Source organism: Phyllostomus hastatus, unplaced genomic scaffold (assembly GCF_019186645.2).
Source record: "Phyllostomus hastatus isolate PE091 unplaced genomic scaffold, TTU_PhHast_1.1 phas_scaffold_93, whole genome shotgun sequence".
NCBI classification, from domain to species: Eukaryota; Metazoa; Chordata; class Mammalia; order Chiroptera; family Phyllostomidae; genus Phyllostomus; species Phyllostomus hastatus.
In genome coordinates, this window is record NW_025334042.1 from 31,611,759 (window position 1) to 31,628,580 (window position 16,822).

Genomic DNA, 16,822 nt, shown 5'->3' on the forward strand with positions numbered 1-16,822 from the left:
TAGGATTTTTAAGCCAGTTCTAACATCTTTGCATATTATGCTACTATACAAACCTACAGCTTTACTTACTACTTATGCCTAAAATATATCATCATATATAGCATTTATGTAATAACATCACAAGCTGTCCAAAAATAATAAATATAAGTATTGACACAAGATTCAAAATGCTATTGTGTAGATGAGGACAAAACAGAAAAAAGATACCTAATTAGATGGGGGGGAGTCTAACAAAAAAAAGTAATTTAAGATTAAGGGAGTACAGGAAAGATATCAGTTATCCCTTCACAAAGCTTTACCCACAGTAGAAGAGAATTAAACTAGTCCTCTCATACCTGCCACACTTAAACCTAGAACCATGCTCCCTGAGGCTCAGGATGTCCACATGTGGGGTCAGTCTGGCACCATCGGTGTCAGAGCCCAAGAGGTGTGCGGACATCTGCACGGAGGGAGTGGTGGCAGCAACAGTGGGAGGTTAGTTATGCACAGCAGCACTGACCAAATAAAAAGTATAGTAAAAATGATAAGAGCCAGGTTCCTGACTTTAAGGGAAGGAAGTTGCCAATATGGCAAGGGCAAAAACCGGAATGAATGCTGTGGTGTCAGATTAGGACTGGCTACATCTGTATGAACGCCTCACGACTCTTAGGTAGATAGACAAGTGTAAATGTGTATATGTACATATGTACATATGTAACTGTGTGTATTCCCTAGCTGAGAAGACGTGGGAACAGTATCACTGCAATAGCCATGGTAATATCTAGCACCCAGGTCTTAGTTTCTAAACACCATTCTCCGGGTGCCGTGGAGAAATGGCTGATTCAGAACTGGAGCAGGAAAGAACAAGGTGACCTTGGAGCACAGGTGGAAAACACAAGGCCTTCAGCTGAATCCAGCCCTCCATCCTGTTTTATCTGGACTAGAACCTTGTTTCTTACCCAGCAGCAGCGCCGAGCTCTTGCTTAACTGTTAAGGAGTAGTTAAATTTATACAGTCCTAAAATTATTTCAGCCCTTTGAAGGCAACTGCAAGGCTGATGTGGCCCCTGGTAAAAATAAGTTTGACACCCCTGCCCTAGAACATGTGGTGCCAGTCAGAAGTGCTCAAAGAATTACGGGGGGAGACAAAGCTAGAGGTCACACAGGCTGTTGGTGACAGGCCAAGAGGCTGTTTGCAGAGGGAGCTGAAGATGAATACCACAGGACTGAGATCTCAGCTGAAGGGCAGTACTCCAGCTACTGAACTTTCAGCAAGTGGGCCTTTTGAATGTCATGATCCTTCTCGGAAAGTTTTTTTGTATGTGAAAAATAAATTTTTGCTCAGTCATTCTCTTGACTTATCAGGAAAAAAATCTCCAGCTTGACTTGGCTGGTGCAGCTCAGTTGGTTGTAGCATCACCCTGTAAACTGAAAGGTCACAGGTTTTATCCCTGGTTGGGGCACATGGCTAGGTTGTGGATTCGGTCCCTGGTCTGAGAAGCATGGGACCGCAAGCAACCAATCCCAAAGCATGGGATTGCATGCAAAAAGCAACCAATTAATGTTTCTCTCTCACATCAACGTTTCTCTCCCTCTATTTCTCCTTTCTTTCCCCTGTCTCTAAAATCAATAAGCATGTCACCACGTGAGGTTAAAAAAATAATCCCCCTCAACCAAGATGAAACGACTTCTTCCACACTGAGAAACATCCAGGACCTGTGTGCTCCACTGATTGTGAATGGAAGTCCAGGCAGTGCAACAGGGCCAGTGTCTTCCATCTCTGCAAAGCTTAGACTTTGCACTGGATGTTTGAGGGGTAAGGATGAGACTATTGGATTTGAAGATACTTTTTTTTTAAAGATGGGATGTCGGTTTTATTTTTTAAGGTTTTATTTATTTATTTTTAGAGAGAGGGGAAGGGAAAGAGAAAAAGGGAGGGAAGTACCAATGTGTGGTTGCCTCTTGCACGTCCCCTGTTGGGGGCCTGGCCCACAACCCAGGCATGTGCCCTGATTGGGAATGGAACTTGTGACCCTTTGGTTCACAGCCTGTGCTCAATCCACTGAGCTACACACCCACCAGGGCTGAAGATTTTCTTAATGACCTGTCACAAAGTGAACTAATTGAAAAACCACATTTGATGGTGAAATATAAACTTGGTTTACTGTAACACCGTGTGCTGTTCATGGAAATGGAGGACTTACATCTTGTTTACAGTCGTCTATTTATTGTGGCTGTATGTACGCAACATGAGAGAACTTACCTGTGAGAATCATTGCCTAGAAAGTGTGTGGTCATTTGAAGTGATGTGGGTCTTTGGTTTGTGGCCATGTGACAGCTGAAAGCACTGAAGATGATTTGAGAACTCCTGCTTTACATTAAAACAATAGCTCTCTATGTTTTTAAATGTTGCTAATGGATATAATAAAACTGACAACAGGTTTTCAATTCAATCTACTTTCTAGGTATTCGATAAATTGAATTTTGAAGAACAATTACCAGTATTTGAGTCTGCAGTCTTCATAGTAGCCTCTTTCAGAGGAAACATCTGCGGTTGATTTCAATGGTAACACCTCAAATTAAGTACAAAATCAGATATTTACATTTCACCTTGTTTCAGTGTGGCCCATTAGCACTCCTGAGAATAATATTCGCTTTACTGAAGTTACTCTAAATGTATAGTTATTCTTAGATTGTTTCAGGTTGAAGAGTTTACGTTCAGAGTTCTTTATTTTAGTCTTGTCTTTAAAGTGAAAAACTAAATAAAACAACCAGCAGATGTCAATTAAAAAAAGAAAGAATTATGGGAACTTGTCAAAAGGTAACAGAAGCCAACCTGAAAGGAAAGTAATAGATATAATGTTATTAAATGATGAGTACACACTGCTATAAATGAGATAAAGTTTAATGAGAAATGAGATTCTAAAGTCTCAAAAGTATCTCCTCACAAAATACTATTTAACTACAAAAAAAGAAATAATTATGTATTTAGTTTTAGAGAGAGGGGAAGGGAGTCAGAAAGAGAGGGAGAGAAACATCAACGTGTGAGAGAAACACTGTATGCACCCCCAGCCAGGAGGTGCTGCAACCCAGACATGTGCCCCAGCCAGAAATCAAACCAGTGACCTTTCACTTTGCGTGACAATGCCCAACCAACTGAGCCACACCAGTCAGGGCCAAAGAAAGGAGGTTTACAATAGAACAAGCATGGTAGAAACCATCTGAGCCAAGTGATTGACATGAACCAAGTGATTGCTTGGGAAGTATCCCGAGCAATGGGACAAAGACAAGTCGTGAGTCATCTCAGAATTGATAAGATCCAATCAGAAGAACATAGCATCTGTTTTGTGGTGTCCCTGCCAAAGATGCCTATCCTAAATCTAATCATTGAGGAAACCAGACAAACCAATCAATTGAAGGGCTTTCTACAATAGCTGGCCTTTCATCTTTAAAAATGTCAAGGTCAGGAATGTCAAGGAAAGGCTAGGATCTGTTCCAGAGTGTGGGAGACTAAATAAGTAGAACAGCAATGCTGGGATTAGATGCTCTGTGTGCCCAGGAATTTGCCATGTGTTAAGCAAGCAGCAATTGTCCAGGACTTTTAAGGATGGGGCAGAGAGCAGGTCATGTATGGGAGGCCCCACTGGGACTGCAGGGCACTTTGAGTTCACGCCAGAGTCGATCCTGTACACCCAGGGCAAGGCTCTCCTCTGGGACAATGCCAGTGAGTTCAACCTTAGTGCTCTCAAATCTTTAGCAATTAAAGAGTTTTCTTTGAAGCCCAAGTGTAACCACATTTGAAACCAGAAGACTGTCTCTCTGAACTGTGCACTACATTATAGCTGGACCTGAGAACAGTGCAGATTGCTGATCTGAAGACAATGAAAGGTAACATGTGCTTTGACATCAGAAAAGCTGGCACTCTGCAGGGATTTATGCCTAGTTCTATGTCTACATTCAGAACCTGGGGGAGGGTGAGCCACAGCAGCTGCCAAGCATGGGACTGTTCCACCCCACCACCCACTGGAAGCAGGTGCTGTTTATGATGGGTGAGCCTGTTCTCGTCCACACAGGGGACGTGGTCTGGGCTCAGTTGTGCTGCAGAGAAACCCAGTGTGGAGTCATGCGTCTGTCACTCGAGCTGGCCTATTCCTTCCAGACAAGATTCCACATTGCAGTGTTAGAAAAAAAGTCTTCCTGATCTGAAGAAGGCAGTTAAAGTTCTGTTTGGGAAGCAGTGTGAGCTTATTGATGGAGAACACAAAGGAGTGAAGGAAGTCACACCCGGATGTGAACACTTGTTCTTCTGAAAGCCTGTGAATGCTCACTCTGCCTGGCAGGTGGTAACTCCCTTCCTTCTCTGTGGGCTTCCATGGAGAGCCGGACCAATTAAATGGCATTGGTCTAATCAAAGTAGCATCAAGTATATAAAACAAAGTGGACGCATTCATGTCAACCAAAATGACACTTTGGTTCCAGGGGGTAACTACCTAAGTCAGAGTGGACACATCTGGCAAAGAGATAGATCTGTCCATGTGGTCGGAACAGACATGTGTGGCAAGGAGACATACTTAAGATATTTGTACACGTGGTCAGAGCAGTCGTGTCTGCAGAATTAATTAGGACCACTCATAGATAGGCTCCTGGGGAAATCCCACACTTGCCACCAGTGGTGCCAAGACACTTATTAAGAGGCCCAGAAGGGTGGAGTGCACCACTTTCAAGGTATAACTGAGGCAGGTTCCAGGCCACTGCAGCGACAGCCGAGCTCCACCCACCACAGTGCTGCTCCACGCCCCACTGATCTCCCTTGGCAGCGGCCGCCAAAGACTCTGCCCTGCTGGACTGAGGACATTGTCTGCCCTGCTGCCTTCATGACTCCAGAGGTCCTTCCTTGCAATGCTGCCTCCGGGACCTGCAGACTGAGACTCTGGGACTCAGGTTCGTTATCCCCCATTGGTTGCTGTGTGTGTGTTACGTTTCTCTTAGATTGTTAGACTGTGACTAAGATATTAAGGTATGTTGATGTTCTACTTCGAGTAAACCTGCCTTCAATAAAACCTGAGTGAACAGCCTGGTTACTCTGTGTGACTCTTGTCTACTCCTTGGTGCCAGGATGCTCAGCAGGCAGCAAGCCGAGCAGTTGCCCGGCTGACTTACAGGAAAGACTGTATCATGAACATACGCTTGTGACAGCTTCACAGACAAACATGCTTGGGCTGCCCTCACATTGTCACTGCCCTTGTCTGTCCTCTAGAAATAGTCTGTGTTTCCAGGTGTCTGCCCATGATGTCTGCAGTACTAACCTGTGGGTAGGCTGGGGACACAGTGTTTTACACTCATAAGACACTCCCGTCAGCACTGCATTCCTGTGAAAGTGAGTGTTCATGCATTAGGTGTTAATGGCATCCTCCCTACCCTGGTTCATCCACTCAACATGCACGGTGTGGGGCTGCACCAACCCATGCAGGACCTACAGGCAGCAGTGCATGCGCTGGGGTTCTGCATGAGACAGTACAGCTGTAGAGGTGTCTTCCAAATAAATCATGGGTTGGTGCAAAATACATCTCTCTCTCTCTCTCTCTCTCTCTATATATATATATATATATATATATTTAAAGCAATATTCAGAAAGATGGTGCATTAGGTAGTCAACTTACTATCAACTCAAGCAGGGAAAAAAAGTTGTATGTACTATACTTGCAATTTTTGTACACTTGGTATATTTTTTTAATTAAAAAGGTATAGAAAATTATGCCCTATATAATTACCCTCAGCAATTACCTGACTTTGATTTCTGTACGTCAGTTTCTCAGCCTACTTCCCAAGAGTATTATGAAGATTTAATTGTATACAAATATGATGCTTAGTATACTTACTAGAAGAAAGTTAACACAGCAGATATGAATTTCCAACCCTACTTTAGAAGTATTCTACCATCAGGAGATGTCCTTTGGCTTTGGGTGTTCCCAGTTTTCTTTCGCACTTCTCCACGCATCTCCTATAATTCAGCCCAAAGGAAGTGATGAGGCTGCTCCCATGTCCCCAGAATCCCACCCCTCCCTGCCCTTCCCTTCTGTTCCTTCATTTACGTCCTTTCCTTTCCCCTCACTCACAGTACATTCAACTTCACACACCCTTTGTTTCAATTCTGAGTCCCACTGTATCTTCCACTCGCCTTCCTCATAATACCTCTAACATCATATAGCAAGCACGACGATCTGCTTCTATTCATATCTCTTCTGATGATCTTCTTGATGGCATGAACCTGAATTCATCTTAGCCACCATCGTACTTAAATCAGAGCCTGGCACCTAGTAGGAGCTCAATAAATGAGTTCTGAGTGAATGAATTAACCAAAAAGACTAAGCAACTGAAGACATGAAAGGGACCAAGATTACCTGAAGATGTGGGGACAGGTCAGGCAGGCATCCACGTCCAAATCTGCTGAACTGTTCATTGTCTTTAGCCACCTTCTTTCCCTCTTAAAGAGTGGTCAGTTGCTGGTTGGTTGGTTGGTTGTTTTTTAACACACACTCTCGTAAAAACAAACCCTGAAAATATATACCTTCTGGTGTTCCTAACACCACAGGAAAAAATAAATACATTTCTCTTCTACAGTGATTTCAAACAACAAAATCTGAGTGCCGGTGAGGCATGAGGCACCACACTAACCTTCCAGGGTGAACAAATCAGACACAGTGGACAAGGGCGAGGTGCAGTGCTTGTGTGTTCCAGACATGCCTATCAAGTATTTGACCAGGTTGCACTTTTGTAAGTAACAGGTGAAAAACAAAGTGCATTATTCAAGGTAAGTGATTTGCCTTGTAACACTGAGCAAGTTAGTGGACTACTTGGAACTAAAACGCTAGACCTTTTAACTACACATTTAACTCTTAGTTATGTCAGACCATCTCCCATATTTCAAATGGACAATCTCATTGAATATATAACACAACAGTGTCAGTACCATAATGGCGTCTCCGTATATCTCAAATCTAATGCTTAAATAAAGGAAGAACAATGAACTTTAACCCTGAGCAGGTGAAAGAATAACTTTAATAGCCTTTATGTGAATCATTCCACCACACCCAGAAACTATTTATTGAAAATATAAAAGGTGATTCTAAAATATGAAAGTCTAGTGAAGGAGAACCAAAGTTTAAGAGACCAAGTTCTTCCTGTACTGAGTCAACACCTGATGCACTTGAAAGATGTACAAGGATTTTCTTTTCAGCCCAGTGGCTTCCCCAGATGAAAAAATGGGTGACTACTTATAGGAAAGTAGTAATTTCACTGTACAGAAGAGTTGTTAAGGATCAATCATCTGGTTGGGCAAAGGGACTTATCTTAAAGTTGATTTTTCTTATTTTCAAATTTTCATATTCTCTTTTCATCTACACTGCACAATTCATGTAGGGAGGTTTGGGGGTAGGGAGGGGGCTCGCACAGATTATGGGAAGGCCTTGGCTTTCCCATAATCCTTTACTCAGAATTTCTCCACAGACCAAGTTTGGCAGCCCACAGAATAAACCGCTACTCGCAAGTATCAGCCCGTGCTTCCTCTCTGGGCAGGATAACTGTCCATCACAACCCACCTCTAAATCCCACCTTCAGGCCCCAACCAGTGCTTTTTCTTCTGTGGGCTCTTCCTCCCTGCCCCCTAAGGTCTTCGGCACCCTACATCTTCAGGAATGATCACTTGCCAGGTTGTATTGAGGCAGGATAGTGAGAAGCTAGGAAAATTCCTTGGCAAATAGAACAGGGAAACTGAGACAGAGAGCTGAACAAACTGTCTGAGCAATTTACAGCCAGACACAGAAGGTCGCCCTCCTAGAGATACTATCTAGGCCTTAGATGTATTTCAGCTCCAGGGCCAGAAAAGCAGCAAAACCAGGTGGGTGACGCCAGGACCAGCTGCAGTGACTAATGACTCCCTGCCCTGGTGCTGACCAATCAGTAGAGACCACGACTCTGAAAGAGCCCACCTGGAAACAGATGAATATTCCCCAGAAACACTCCCCCTGGGATCTCCTTTAGGATTCCCACCTGCAAGAGAGACAAAAGCCTCAAGACAAAGGACCCACTGTGTGTGCTTTCCCTCTGGGGAGCACAGTGTGCTTTTCCCTTCCCCCTGCTTCTTCCCCCAAAGGCAGGCATTTACTAACCTTTAAGGGTATTTCATGAGACTTGCAACCAGGGGAGCAATGGGCAGCAGCAGCTGGTACTGGGCTAACCCCCTAAACCGTCCCCAAGGCCCCCTTTTCCCTGACTTCCCAGTGAGCTAAGGCAGCCCTGCCTAGGCTCTCCTGTAGCTTCTATGCTAAGCCCTTCCTTGTTTCACTGCCCCCAGCTTTAATAAATGTATTGTCATAGTCACCTGGACACATGTGGTGAAATCTTTCCTGCAGGAAGTCAAGAGCCCACACACTACCACCGGATGGCCCTAGGCAGACTGGCTCAGGGCCAGGTCCCCTGTACAGTAACAGTATAACAGGTATTGATGTCTTTCCACTGAGGGTGGAAGCATGTGTCACATTGCCCAGGCCAGAGGGTGCACATGAACAAACAGCCCATAGGCATGGTTGGTTTGGTCCACAAAACAGTCACAGTTTGTCATTAGCTGCAACCACTGAGACATTTTACATTAAATTCCAGTCTTTTAAGCTTCTCTAGAAAAGCTGGAAGTTCCATAGGAAAGAGGTCCTTACAAGAGCTATTTTGAATCTGTGTTTAACCAAGAAGTTTTAGACACTTGGAAGTCACATGTGTCTGAGTCACAACTCAAAGTATATAGCCTAACTCCCAGTGCCAACCTATGGCTCATTTTCACAATGATTGCTTATACCAGATGTGTAAATTCAGTCCCACATAATCAATGCATTAAGACCTATTGATGAAATGTAACAGCTATATTTCCTAACTGCCATTTTCAGCACCCACAGAAACACTTTTTTTTTTATTACAGTTGCCATGCAATATATTAGTTTCAGGAGTATAGCATAGTGGTTAGACATTTATATAACTTACGAAGTATTTCCCCCACCCCATAAGTCTGGCACCATGCATAGTTATTACAGTATTAGTGACTTATTCCCTATGCTTGACATCCCTGTGACCACTGTGTAACTGCCAATTCATACTTCTTAATCCCTCCACCTCTTTCACCCAGCCCCCCAATGCCTCTTCCCTCTGGCAACCACCAGGCTGTTCTCTGTGTCTGTGAGTCCAAAAACAACAGACTCGATTCAACAATCCTGTCATGACTTGCTTCCTTCAGCTTTACCCACATAAAAAGCCATTGTACTCGCAGCAAACCAATGTGCAACCTAGTCATTCCTCAGCAATGGTCAAAGGGTAGGAAGGATGACAGACCAAGTCAAATTTCCTGAATTCCTATTTTACACCACAGAAATAGCAAAACAAAACCAAAAAAAACTTGATATAGGCTTTTACAAATACTACACAGGTACAAACTTACTTTTAAAGAGCTATTAGATGAACAATGCATAGGCTTTTAAAGGTGGGTTTTTTTTCCTTGTAAGGAGTGGACAAACAGATTTCATTCAAGACTTTGCAAGACACTAACTTCTTTTCTGTAACAAATCTCAATGTGGCAAGTACAGGCTTTCCTACCTTTTGAAGGACCTTTGGACCATTTTCACGTTTCATTAGTCTCACATGTTTTCAAGGCCAGTACCAAACACACACAGAAGTCTTCAGCTGGCAAATGTTGGATCTGCTCCGGAACCTGCTCATAAGGACCCTTCTCTTCTATCTCAGTTTGCTAATGAGCTTTTGTAAAAGATATTCCTGTAAGTCAACCATGTCTATTTATAGTACCAACCACTATTTCAAATACATGGTACACAATTTGGGAGAAAGCATTTAAATGTTTACAAATTTAGGACAGAATAGCTTCTTAAAAGTTGCCAAAATCTTGATGCTGAATTTGGAAGAAATGCTACCAATTCTCTGTTTGTTCCTCACCTCAGGTCTTATCCAGCCAAAATTAAATACTTCTAAAGAGAGAGAAGTCCTCTGCCAAAAATCTTCGCCTAACTGGGAATTCTGCGGAACTGTACAGAAACAGTCTAGTCCCAGCCAGGTAGCTCAGCTGGTTACAGCGTCACGGTCTGAACCCCAGTCAGGGCACGCAAAAGAATCAACCAAGGGGGGTGCACAGATGAGTGGGGAAACAAATGGATCTCTCTCTCTCTCTCTCAAATCAATCGATTAAACAAAATTTAAGAAATAATCCAAAGTTTTTCCATCTCAGAAATCAACCTGAAAACTTTAAAAGGGTAAATTATGTTATCTGAATGACTATATTTTGCCACGTATAATGTGCACTTTTTGTAAAAATTCTTGAGAGAAAAATAAGGATGTGCATTATACATGGGTGGTACTAATTCCATATCTATATAAATGTTTTTAATTCTTTTATTTATGTTTATGTGTTAAAAGTATAACTCTAGAAAGCAATAATGACATCCTTATGCAAAATAATTCCCTGGAATATAATCATCAGCTTTGTTTCTAAATATAAACAAATAATTGAATTGAAAAATTAAAACAAAAGATTTCTTTTCCTGAAAGTTTGGGCCAAAAATGTGGGTGCACATTACACATGGCAAAATATGGTACATCTCAGTAAAGCTGGTTTTTTTAAGTTGGCCTGTCACTATTTTTTAAACACAATTTATTACTTTAATTTGGTGTTAAGCTCTTTCAAATAGTATTTCTTTTTCAAAACTGTTATCACAATCCAATACAAAAACCCTGAACCTGAAAGCTATATTGTTAATTTTCATCCAGCTTTTTGATGACTACCAGTACTGTTTTCCCAGAATAAGACTTCCCTCACCTGATCACCTGCTTTTCACAGACCTTTCTCAGTCATAACAAGCAAACTCTTTGAGGAACGTGAGCTCCGAAGAGAAAGCTCTTGCTTGAAGAAGAGGTGGGGATAGGAATGAAGGGAGCCACTGTGGCCAGGTCCCAGAGCTTACTGTTCAATGAACTCTGTTCAAATGAGGAGGAATGGGGGAGTTTATTTCTCTTAAAACATACCATAGCCCTGGCTGGTTTGCCTCAGTGGATTGAGCGTTGGCCTGTGAACCAAAGGGTCACTGGTTCAATTCCTAGTCAGGGCACATGCCTGGGTTGCAGGCCAGATCCCCAGTAGGGGACACTAAAAAGGTGACCACACACTGATGTTTCTCTCCCTCTCTTTCTTCCTCCCTTCCCCTCTCTAAAAATAAAGTCTTTAAAAAAAATTCCATAAAGCCAGGTGGCTACTAGCCAAGCACTCATAAATTTGGATCACCTAGTAATTTCTCTAGAAAAGAACTGATCCAGAAGTTTGATTTATGCAGATGGAAGGAGGCAGGAACCACACAGTTCAAGATATGTCTGGGTGATTTACACATTACCTTGCCAAAGATGGACAGTTTCAGTGCATGTAATCTCCTCTCTATTATTAGAAATACTTACCTAAAAAAAAAGTCTACCTACACTAACAAGCTACTAACCAAAACCAGGAAGCCATGTGCATGGAAGGAGGGAATGAAGGAAGGAGGGAATGAAGGAAGGAGGGAATGAAGGAAGGAGGGAATGAAGGAAGGAGGGTGCATCTGCTAGAAACAGGAGCTCTCACACGGGCGGGCAGAGGGCTCCCTATTTTGACTCTCAAGGAACACTTGGCATCGTCTAGACCTCCTGGTATCTAGGAAGGAGAGGTCAGGGTGCTGCTAAACATCCTACAGCTAATACAGATGCCTCCTTTCATTTTTTTCATGACTCGTTTCTTTTTCTTTTTTTTCCCCTAAAATAGGATTTCTTTAAATAAGTTTCCTTGGTCCTTGTGAAAGATGATTCAATTTAAAGGTGCTTTCAACTGTAACTTTAAAAGGTGTACCTGTGTTATGTAACCAAGTATCCTTTGACTGTAGCTATTGAAGCTCTTCACATCACTTAATTTGGGGGGTGGGGTGGGTAACAAAGCTCCATCTGTGAAAATCTCTGTCACTGGTGGGGTGCAAGGAAAAAACAAACCAACCTTTGGTCAAGCAAAGGGATTAACTCTCCAATACTAACTACATTTAACCTGACCTGCTTCACGAGCTGAGCCTTTTCCCTTGGTTTTCTGTGGTTCCTTACACACAGGCCATCCCTTCCTGGCTCTTTTTATTATTGCTACATTCTAAAACCTTCTGTCTGCATTTTTAAAATGGAGGAGACTCTTAAAAGCTTGGTAATTTGTTCTGACTCTGTAAATTTGCATTAGTTCTTCCTTAGCCACAGAAAAGGTGGTTATCCTGTAACTAAAAAGTCAGGCTCAGGTGAGCAGTAAGAATTTGAATACAAATAACTCTTTACAACTGGAATATTTAAAATAGTTTTCCCCCTTCCTGGTACATTTCATGCACATAAAAAGAATTTTAATTCTTAGGCTAAATTCATTTCTTAGCTACTTTGAAGTAGTCTGGTCTTCTCAAAGAAGAAAGCTTTAATCACACTTCTTTAGGAAGGTCATTTCGTTCATGTAAATTAGTATTTTCCTGCAGCTGAGCCCACTCTGGTTTCTTTATGAGTGCAATTAACTTAATTGCCTTCTCAGCTCTTTATGCTAGGAGAATGGGAACTACTTGAAACTGTTGAAGATAACTGACATTTAGAATGTGATCAACTTGTGAACAAGGTTCAAATTAATTCTAAATTAAAAATCTACACAATGTGATGAGGCACCAAATGGTGTTTTGACCGATTTTTCTCTGTGTACTGAATATAAGTCATAGAGTAGTGAATGAGATTTAAAAAATCAAATATAATGATGAATGATAGAAAATTTTTGTTCTCCAAGGAGTAGCTTATGTCATGAGAGTGTGGTGAAACTGGTTCAGAGAGCTGGCTCCACAATCAGTCTGGCCTGGGAGAAGATCCTGCCTCTAGTCTTACAGCTCTGAGAGAGTTGCATGACCTCCCTGAGGCAGTTTCTTTATAAAATTTGGATAATGAAAGTATTTATTTGGTAAGATTGTGAAGGATTAAATTAAGTAATACATTTAAAGCTTAGTACATTTACATATTCAGTACTCACTAATGCTAGCTACAAATTTGATATACCAGTATATTAATACCCATATTTTGCCATGTATAATGAGCACTTTTTTGCCCAAATTTTTAAGGGAAAAGTAAGGATGTGCATTATACATGAGTATAATGATTACATACCATGGGTACATTAACCCCGTGTATAATGCGCACAAAAACGTGGGTGAACATCTTGCAGGGCAAATATGGCATATGGATGTGTATTTTAATTGGTAATTGGAATTGGCCTGGGACCTTTTGAAGATATCTGAAAAAACTCATATAGCAAAACTTTTAGACAGATACCTGTGGTATTGACTTGAATAGAACCAGCAGATTTCGTATTCTCAAATGTTTGCATTTGCTCCTAAAATCTTGCAAAATGAACTTTTTAAAAATGAATCAGATAATATGTGTATCAATTTTAGAAAGAGTGGAAAGGAGAGAGAGAGAGAGAGAGATCAATGTGAGAGAAAAACATCAATCAGTTTCCTCCTGTACATGTCTGGACCAGGGATCTAACCTACAACATTTTGGTGTATGGGACAATGTTCCAACCAACTGAGCCACCGGGCCAGGGTGCAAAATGAACTTTTAAAAAGATTTTTTTAATTAGTTTTAGGTGTACAACATAGTGGTTAGACAATCATATACTTTAGAAAGTGAACCCCCTGATATTTCCAGTACCCACCTGGCACCATGCAGATTATTATAATATTATTGACTATATTTTCTGTGCTGCACTATACATCCCCATGCATGCCTATTTTATAACTACCCATTTGCACTTCTCAATCCCTTCACCTTTTTCACCTAGTCCCCCAACTGCCCACCCCTCTGGTGAATATCAATTCTGTTCTCTGTATTTATGTCTGTTTGTCTTTTGTTTGTTTATTTATATTGTTCTTTAAATTCCACATATAAGTGACATCATATGGCAGTTGTCTTCCTCTGACTAACTTATTTTACTTAGTATTTTACTTATTTTACTTATTTTACCTCTAGGTCAATCCATGGCAAAGTGATCTTACATTAACATTCAAAGGAAACGAAATATCTTTTTCCTTTATACCTTTTACAAAAGAAAATGAAATATCTTTTTACTCATTTGGATGTTTTACATTTCACCACTGTGTTTTCATTGTCAGCAAAAGTGAAATATCTTTTCTAGACACACAGTCCTACTAATGCACATCATTTCACTGCATCATCCTCACATGTCACATACACGTTCTTCTTCACTGTGGAAATTCGTTTTTCAGAACGTTATTGCTCTCCAGTGATGCAGGTAGGAATATGCAGTAATATTCCTTCAGACATTTCTCCTCATCTTGGAAAACATTAAATTCTCATTTGCTTTATAGAAATGGCTTGGAAATATTGAACATCTACTAACACGGCACTAACTGGTACATAAGACAGGTTTGGGATAATGGTAGTAACCGGTAGAACATCAACCCAAGTTGAAAAAGAAAAAAGCATGTACTCTTGTAATAATGTTGAAAATTCTGTACTTTACTCATGTTAGCTTCACTCAGTAAATTCTTTACTCTCGCTTTTAGTGTTTCCGTTGCTCACAGTGGATAAAAAGCCACAGATTAGGGGCAGAACAAGAGTGGCTCTGGAGAGAAGTATCTACAAGAGTGTGTCACTTTTGGATATTACAGGAACTGTCTAACATTTTGACATGACAAATAGAAAAAAATTAGAATACCATCCAATATTTCAGTAATGAATATTTACAAGTTTATCCTTGTTATAAAAAATGTTTCAATGCCATGGCCAGGTAGCTCAGATGGTTAGAGCCCTATCCCTATGCACCAAGGTTGCAGGTTCTATCCCTGGTCAGGGCACATACAAATCAACCAGTGAATGCAGAAAGAAGTGGAACAACAAATCAATGTTTCTCTCTCTCTCTTTCTCCCTCCCTCCCTCTCTCTCTAAAATCAGTTAAAAATAATTTTAAAAAGGTTTACTATTCAGCACTCTACACAGAAAGATAATATATAATTTCTTAGATATTTCAACTGAAATATTTTGCAATTATAATTTCATGTACCAGATGAGGGATATAATGTAACATAATAGAAGTGGCATTCTTGCCATTAAATTATAACCAGGTTTCTTTTTTCTCCTGTGATTTCCATTGGACTATCCCTGTCAATGTGAAACCAAAAGAAACAGATAGACCTGGCTGGTGTGGCTCAGTGGATTGAGCACCAGCCTGCTGACAGAAAGGTCATAGGTTCAATTCCCGGTCAGGGCACATGCCTGGGTTGTGGGCCAGGTCCCCAGTTGGGGATGTGTGAGAGGCAACCAACTGATTGACGTTTTTCAAACCAATGTTTCTCTCCCTCTCTTTCTCCCTCCTTTCCCCTCACTCTCTAAAAAATAACTAATAAATATCTAACATCTACTAATGGGTCTTAAAGGGTCTTAAAGTTCTCTAAAATGAAAGCAGTTGGGAAACAAAGGATTTTCTGTAACACTAGTTATGATGGTTAGATGACCATCAACAAGATATTTGGTTGGTGTGGGACTTTTCAGGTTGGCACTGTTGACGTGTGGACTGGATGACTTTGTTGTGGGGCTGTCCCTTGCACTGCTGGAGGTTTAGCAGCACCAGAACCTCTCCTCCCCAGATACCGGTAGCTCCAGATATTGCCAAATATTCCTTGAGAAGCAAAATTGCCCAGGCTGAGAACCACTGGTTTAGTTAAGTGTATTCAAATTAGGTATTGGACCTTCATAAAACCATAAAATATGCACTTTGAAAATGTGGCAGTCAACTTGGGATTTCATTCACTCACTCAATTAGAATTCCACAAACACCTAATATGAGCCAGGAACTCTTCCAGGTATTGGAGAAATAGCAGGGAACAAGACAGGTATCGTCCCTGCTCTCATGATGCTAACTAACATAAAGGTTCCTCTTCCTGTTAAACATGTTAAAGTGACTCGACAAATTATGACAGGAGATGATGAAGAAAGATTCTCTGTATATACAACTTTCAACCTGGTGAACCAAAGCCCTCATGCCAACTCCTTTCTCTGTTCTTAAATAAGTTTCATCCCACGCTCTGCCTCCACCCATTCTTGTCAAGACAGCAGCCCGTGTGTCCCAGACTCTGTGGCCCAGACGTGCCACTCTACTTCTGAGGTCTGTGCAATGCTCTCTTGCACCACCTGCCCCTACCCCAATCACCTTCTTCCTGGCTCAGAGACCAGCTGCCTAGCATCCTGCAGCCTAAGCTTGGCAATCTGTACCCTGGGAGTCCTGACTGTGCCCTCCCTTTGAAGGAGAGAATGCAGCAGCCAAATCCCCTGCTCTCATGGGGCTTAGTGTGTGTACTGGGGCAGGGGACTGAAAATAGGATTAAAAAACACAGAGTTAGAGAGTGGCAAGTGTTGTAGTGAAAAATAAAACAAGGTAAGGAGTATAGGAATGGGGCTTCCTTTTTTACATAAGGTAGCCAGGAAAAGGCCTCAGTGAGAAGGTACATTTAAATAAAGACATAAAATAGATGAATTCAATAGTTTTTAAACACTGAAAGTAAGGTTTATTTTTTTAACATTTTATTTATTTACTTTTAGAGAGAGGGGAAGGGAAAGAGAGAGAGAGAAACATAAATGTGGGGTTGCCTCTTGTGCGCCCCCAACTGGGGGCCTGGTCAGCAACCCAGGCATGTGCCCTAACTAGGAATCGAACCAGCAACTCTCTTGTTCACAGGCCAGTACTCAATCCACTG

At 41.5% G+C, this 16,822-nt stretch overlaps 1 protein-coding gene and 1 pseudogene across 3 annotated transcripts in view; one reads left to right on the forward strand and one right to left on the reverse strand.

Annotated features, from left to right (window-relative positions):
- FGD4 (FYVE, RhoGEF and PH domain containing 4) overlaps positions 1-16,822 on the reverse strand; it is a 214,072-nt gene that overhangs the window by 185,668 nt on the left and 11,582 nt on the right. The window lies entirely within an intron of this gene.
- Positions 1,190-2,148, forward strand: LOC123812369 (annotated as a pseudogene).